The sequence below is a fragment of the Sapajus apella genome, unplaced genomic scaffold, assembly GCF_009761245.1.
Source record: "Sapajus apella isolate SASKATOON/1434 unplaced genomic scaffold, GSC_monkey_1.0 scaffold2, whole genome shotgun sequence".
Classification (NCBI taxonomy): Eukaryota; Metazoa; Chordata; class Mammalia; order Primates; family Cebidae; genus Sapajus; species Sapajus apella.
The window spans coordinates 88,935,833-88,942,326 of NW_022436942.1; positions in this window are offsets into that span (position 1 = coordinate 88,935,833).

Sequence of the window (6,494 nt, forward strand, 5' to 3'; positions counted from 1 at the left end):
CATTAAGATGTGCTTGAAACTTTTATCAAACAGAATTTTTGGCCATGCGTAGTGGCTCACGCCTGTAATCCCAGCACTTTGGGAGACCAAGGCGGGTAGATCACGAGGTTGAGGGATGGAGACCATCCTGGCCAACGTGGTGAAACTTCGTCTGTACTAAAAATATGAAAATTAGCCGGGCGTGGTGGCACTAGCCTGTAGTCCCAGCTACTCGGGAGGGTGAGGCAGGAGAGTCGCTTGAACCTGGGAGGCAGAGGCTGCAGTGAGCCAAGATTGTGCCACTGCACTCCAGCTGGGTATCAGAGCAAGATTCTGTCTCAAAAAAATAAAAAAAACACCTGAGAATTTTTATTACTTAAGTCATTGGCTGGATACATTCTTCTTGTAAAGATGTAAAATGTCACAACAAGGCTAAAGAGCTCTTTTTTTAAAACTTTATTTATTTATTTATTTGAGACTTGCTCTGTCGCCAGGCTGCAGTGCCGGTGGCGTGATCTTGGCTTACTGCATCTTCAACCTCCCAGGCTCAAGTGATCCTCCTGCCTCAGCCTCCTGAGTAACTGGGATTACAGGGATGTGCCACCATGCCCAGATGATTTTAATATTTTTATTAGAGATGAGGTCTCACTTTGTCACCCAGGCTGGTCTCAAATTCCTGGCCTCAAGTGATCCTCCCACCTTGGCCTCCCAAGAAGGAGCCACTGTGCCTGACCTTATTTATTTATTTTTTAAAGACAATGCCTTACCCTGTCACCAAGGCTGAAGTGCAGTAGCTAAATCTCAGCTCACCGCAGGCTTGAACTTCTGTGCTCAAGTGATCCTCCCACCTCAGCCTCCCACGCAGCTGGGACTATAAAATAGTTCCAGGCACACCCCTGGGCAGTAAAGACCTGTGACTCTGGCCCTTCTCTCCATTCTCCAGAGGTATATTCTCTTTTGGTTTGCATCCTATCCTTCCAGAACTTTCCCTATGCCGTTATATAGTATGTACCCAGATGTCATTTACGTAGCTGCTGAGCGTAAATGATATCACATTATCCTAATGGTTCTGTAGCTTGTATCTGTGGTTGCTTTCATACAGAATGTCTTAGAGCTCTTCCCATGTTAGTCTCATGCATTCTGCAAACCACCACCCAGGATTGAAAAGTATTCCTCAGGTTATTTAGGCTACTCTAAAGCTTTTGGAGAATTCCAGAGCCTCACTTTCATACATTTTGATAACTTGCTTCCAGTACTTGACATAGGTCATCTTGAATTTTCCTAAGCTTCCTAAAATCCCCATTATTTTAAGATTTTTCTCCTAAATATCTGCAGAAGTCAGAGTTCCTTCTTGGAAAACTGGCAACCTTCTCCCCTGTGTGGGCGCCTCTCCTCCTACATATTCATGTGCTTGAATTAACGAATTGCTATTTTCTATTCTATTCCTTGCTAACCAACAAGAAAATGATTATGATTTCTCTACCATGTTTATCAGAAAACTGGTCTAATGAGGCCAGGCACAGTGGCTCAAACCTGTAATCCCAGCAGTTTTGGAGGCTGAGGTGGGAGGACCACTTGAGGCCAGGAGTTTGAGAGCAGACTGTACAACAGAGCCAGACCCTATCTCTACAAATTAAAAAATGTATAGAGGCAGGAGGTTGAGGCTGCAGTGAGCCGTGATCACACCACTGCACTCCAGCCTGGGCGAAAGAACAAGACCCTGTCTCAGAAAAGTAATAATAGGCCAGGTGTGGTGGCTCATGCCTGTAATCCCAGCACTGTGGAAGGCTGAGGCGGGTAGATCACTTGAGGTCAGGAGTTCGAGACCAGCCTGGGAAGCATAGTGAGACTCCTGTATCTAAAAAAGTAAAAGAATTAGCTGGGTGTGGTTGATCATGGCTATGGGCCTGGCTACTGGGAAGGCTAAGGTGAAAAGATTCTTTGAGCCCAGAAGGTCGAGGCTACAGTGAACTGTGATAGTACCATTGCACTCCAGCCTTGGTGACAGAAGGACACCAGTTTCAAAAAAGAAAAGAAAAGAAAGCTGGTCTAATGACTTAATTAAAACAAGCCAGAGAGTGAGTCTAGGATTGGCACTGCCTGTAAATATCCACAGCAAGAAAAGGGTCTGAAAAGAAGGCCAACATTGGGGAGGGCAAAGCTGAACCTCAGGATGTCGCCTGGGCCCTGGATACAGCTATGCCTGCAGCCAGCATTGCCACTGGCCTTTCCTTCCACCGCCAAGTTCATTTTCCTTCTGCTTCTGTCAGATGAGCTGGTAACTGACAATCCCATCCCTGTGTTCTCTTGCCTCTTTCTGGTTTCGGCGTCTGCAAGGAGCCTCTATTTTTCCTTCTTGAATGGTCTGCTTCTGTTCTCTGTTTATTCCAACCCTGTAAAGATCCAAAAACATCAACAATCTGTATACAGCATAGGCCATTACTTATCTGACGGATTCATGGTTACTGTGTGTACTTGGGTATTAGTTCATATTTGGCTTAAGTAACACAGCAAAAAGCAAAACAAAACAAAACAGAAAACAACAAACCTAGCAATGCTTTGTATTTATGCAGTGATAGCATCACTTAATAACTTCTTTGGCAAGATGTTTTGCCCTTGTTTTAACTCCAGTGTGTGGGGAGTGGCATATGGAGAAGTTTCACTCCTCCCCGAGTTTAGGAAAACTCCTGTCTGTGTTTGTCATTCTTGAGTTCCTGCCAAAAGTTTACATCTAATTGCCCTGACGTCATCATTCCTTCCCTCAAACAGAAAAAACCATGAGTCCTGGATTTGTTTTTGTTTTGGAAATGGGGTCTTGCTCTGTTGCCCAGGCTGGAGTGGAGTGATGCAATCTCAGTTCACTGCAACCTCCCTTTCCCGGGCTCAAGCAATCCTCCTGCCTCAGCCTCCCGAGTAGCTGGGACTACAGGTGCATGCCACCATGCCTGGGTAATTTTTATATTTTTAGTAGAGACGAGGCTTTGACACATGGCACAGGCTGGATGTAAAGCCTTACAAACATGTTCCCTGCGTATTGATTTTATTTTCTCATCTCACACAAACTTTCAAACTGGAAGTCCTTCCCAAGATGCTCTGACTGTCAGGCAGACTGGGGCGTGAGTGCCGCTGCTTCTCTCTTCGCGAGGACGCCGCTGCGTGTCCTCACCACCCACTTCGTTTCTTCGTTACTGTGGCTGACGAAGGAGGACTATAGTTAAAAACCCTTGAGCAAGGACAGAATAGGGAGGGTTTGTTTTCATGGGTTAAAGAAAGAAACATTCTCTTGAAAGGAAGATGCTATGAGATGGGAAGCTTTCCAAAGTCGTTGCATAGTGGCACATGAAATCATCATAAAAATATAAAAATAATCCTCTTTGTGGTGTATGTGATTGTGAGTCCGTGTGTCTGTCTCAGATGTGTGTGTGACAGAATTGAGTTAGAGGTGACCACAGGTCGTGTGTCTGGTGGTGACAATGTCTTCACGCACTGCAGAATATAATATTAAGGTAATGATAAGCCCTACGTGTGCACTTCTTTTTTACCAAATATTTTTCTTTCACAATGTTTAGCACATATGGAAAGAGCGTGGTGGAGTGGTTAAGAACTCAGGTGCTAGAGTGAGCCTCCCTGCTTTGGAATCTTTAATCCTCCACTCACAAACTGACCTTGGGGAGCTTATTTTTCCTCTCAGAACTTCAGTTTCCTCATCTGCAAAGAAGGTTTTAAAACCAGTGGCTGGGCGCAGTGGCTCACGCCTATAATCCCAGCACTTTGGGAGGCTGAGGTGGGAGGATCGCTTGAGCTTAGGAATTGGAGACCAGTCTAGGCAATATAGGGAGATCTCATCTCTACAAAAAAAATTTTAAAAATTAGCTGGGCATGGTTGTACATGCTTGTAGTCCCAGATACTTGGGAGGCTGACGGAGGAGGATCACTGGAGCCCAGGAGGTCAAAGCTGCGGTGAGCTGTGGTCACACCACTGCACTCCAGCCTGGGGGACAGAGCAAGACCCACTCTCCAAAAAAACAAAACAACAACAACATAATAATAAATAAATCAATAACAATAAAAAGTAGCATAAACTTCCTAGGGTTGTCTTAGGGAACATGCGGCTGACTGCAAGGGGCACTTGGGACAGGGTCTGCACGGGGGAATGTGCTATCAGTGATCACTTTGAGGGTGATGATGACATTGTCTCTGATCATGAGATGAAGATGGTGAAGGAACAGGATGAAGATCTAACCTTCTAGGAAGACTTGGCCCCACGGGACAGCCTGCCTGACTCAGGAGTCTCTCTCCATCAAATCTGAGACGCAGAGTCTAAGAGCAGTCCAAAAGCATGCTTGTTATTAAAAATCTCAGAAAGGTCCTGATTTCAGGTGTATGTCCTCTTCTTCCAGGATGAATGAAAACTTCCCAATTCCAGGCCTTCCCTGTGGCACTGACAGGCTTGGGTGTGTTCAGGTCCTCTGGATATTCAGGTCAGCAGCTGCACAGGTCAAGGTGATTTTCCTGTCAGAGGGAAACAGGGCGGGCTGCCGATGCAGTGCTGATTCTGGAGCAGGGCTGTGTGCGAGGGTCATCCCTTCCAGTCATGTAGCGGGCGTTCCTCCAGGTTGGATGAGACGTGTGGCCGGCTGCACAGTAACTGCCAATTGGCTCTGCTGGTTACATTCAATGGTTCAGCCTTTCTCTCTCTCTCTCTCTCTCTCTCTCTCTCTCTCTCTCTCTCTCTCTTTGAGACAGAGTTTCGCTCTTGTTGCCAGGCTGGAGTGCAATGATGCGATCTCAGCTCACTGCAACCTCTGCCTCCCGAGTTCAAGTGATTCTCCTGCCTCAGCCTCCCTAGTAGCTGGGATTACAGGCATGCACCACCTCTCCAGCTAAATTTTTTTTTTTTTTAGTAGAGATGGGGTTTCTCCATATTTGTCAGGCTGGTCTCAAACTCCTGACCTCAGGTGATCTTCCCGCCTCTGCCCCCAAAGTGCTGGGGGTGACAGGCGTGAGCCACCGTGCCTGGCCTCTCTTTCTCTCTTTCATGCAACATCTTCCCCAGAGCATTTTACTCCTTAGAAATATTTATTCTGGTTTTTGTAAATAATTTTGAAAAGACTCTCCTGATATTGTCAGTGTACAGGTTGGGAGTCCCAGTTCTCAAGGGGACTTTGGCCCATCTACCACCTCTAAGAGGATATGGGCTGGATCGTAGGCCAAAGGCTCCCGGAAGAGCGTGCTGTTCTGTAGTTTAATATCATTCATGTGAACAGATTATAAACTGTTATTTTCTACATTTATAATGACCACTTGGCATACTTTTTGTTTAATAATCTCTGAGCACATGTACAAAGAAAATAAATTGAAAAAGAGTAGTTTCTGGATGGGCATGGTGGCTCCTGCCTATAATCCCAGCACTTTGGAAGGCTTAAGTAGGTAGGTCTCTTGAGCCCAGAAGTTTAAGACCAACCTGGATGGCATAGTGAGACCCTGTCTCTACAAAAACATTAAAAAATTAGCTGGGTGTCATGTCACACACCTGTAGTCCCAGCTACCCGGGAGGCTGCGGTGGGAGGTTCGTTTGATCCTGGGAGGTCGAGGCTGAGGTGGGAGGTTCGTTTGATCCTGGGAGGTCGAGGCTGTGGGGGGAGGTTCGTTTGATCCTGGGAGGCCGAGGCTGCGGTGGGAAGTTCGTTTGACCCCGGGAGGCCGAGGCTGCAGTGAGCCATGACTGCACTGTCGCACTCCAGCCTGGGCAGCAGAGCAAGACCCTGCCTGAAAAACAAAAGCAAACGAACAACAAAAAAGAAAAAAATAAATAGTTTATGCCATTATAAGAATAATGTGGCAAAGAACCAGAGAAGGGGTGAGGGCCGGGCATGGTGGCTCACGCCCGTAATCCCAGCACTTTGGGAGGCCGAGGTGGTCAGATCACCTGAGGTCATGAGCTCGAGACCAGCCTGGCCAACATGGCGAAACCCCATCTGTACTAAAAATACAAAAATTAGCCACGTGTGGTTGCGCATGCCTATAATCCTAGCTACTCTGTAGGTTGAGGCATGAGAATTGCTTGAACCTGGGAGGCGGAGGTTGCAGCAAGCCAAGATTGCACCACTGCACTCCAGCCTGGGTGACAGAGCGAGACTCTGTCTCCAAAAAGTAAAAGGAGTGAGGCACACAAGTGACGCCCCTGCAGCCACTGCATGCCTGCTAATAAAGGCAATTGGTGAGTTTAAAGCAACATGCCAGAGGTTATGTTCCAGATCTGGGTTCAGGAAACAGGATCTTTGGTGACTGCCTAAACAGCGTATTTTTCTTCAGTGATGTGGAACCACTTGGAGTTGGTGAGTGGGAGGTAAATGAATGAGTTCAGGGCATAAACATTTTCTATTTCCAAAATTCCTCACATTCTGAGTTAGATAATTTTTTCAAAGTGTGGTTTATAGATATCCAAAATTGAGGGTCGAGGAAATAAATAAAACCATTGAGACATAGAAGTCATTATTCATCACTTCACATAT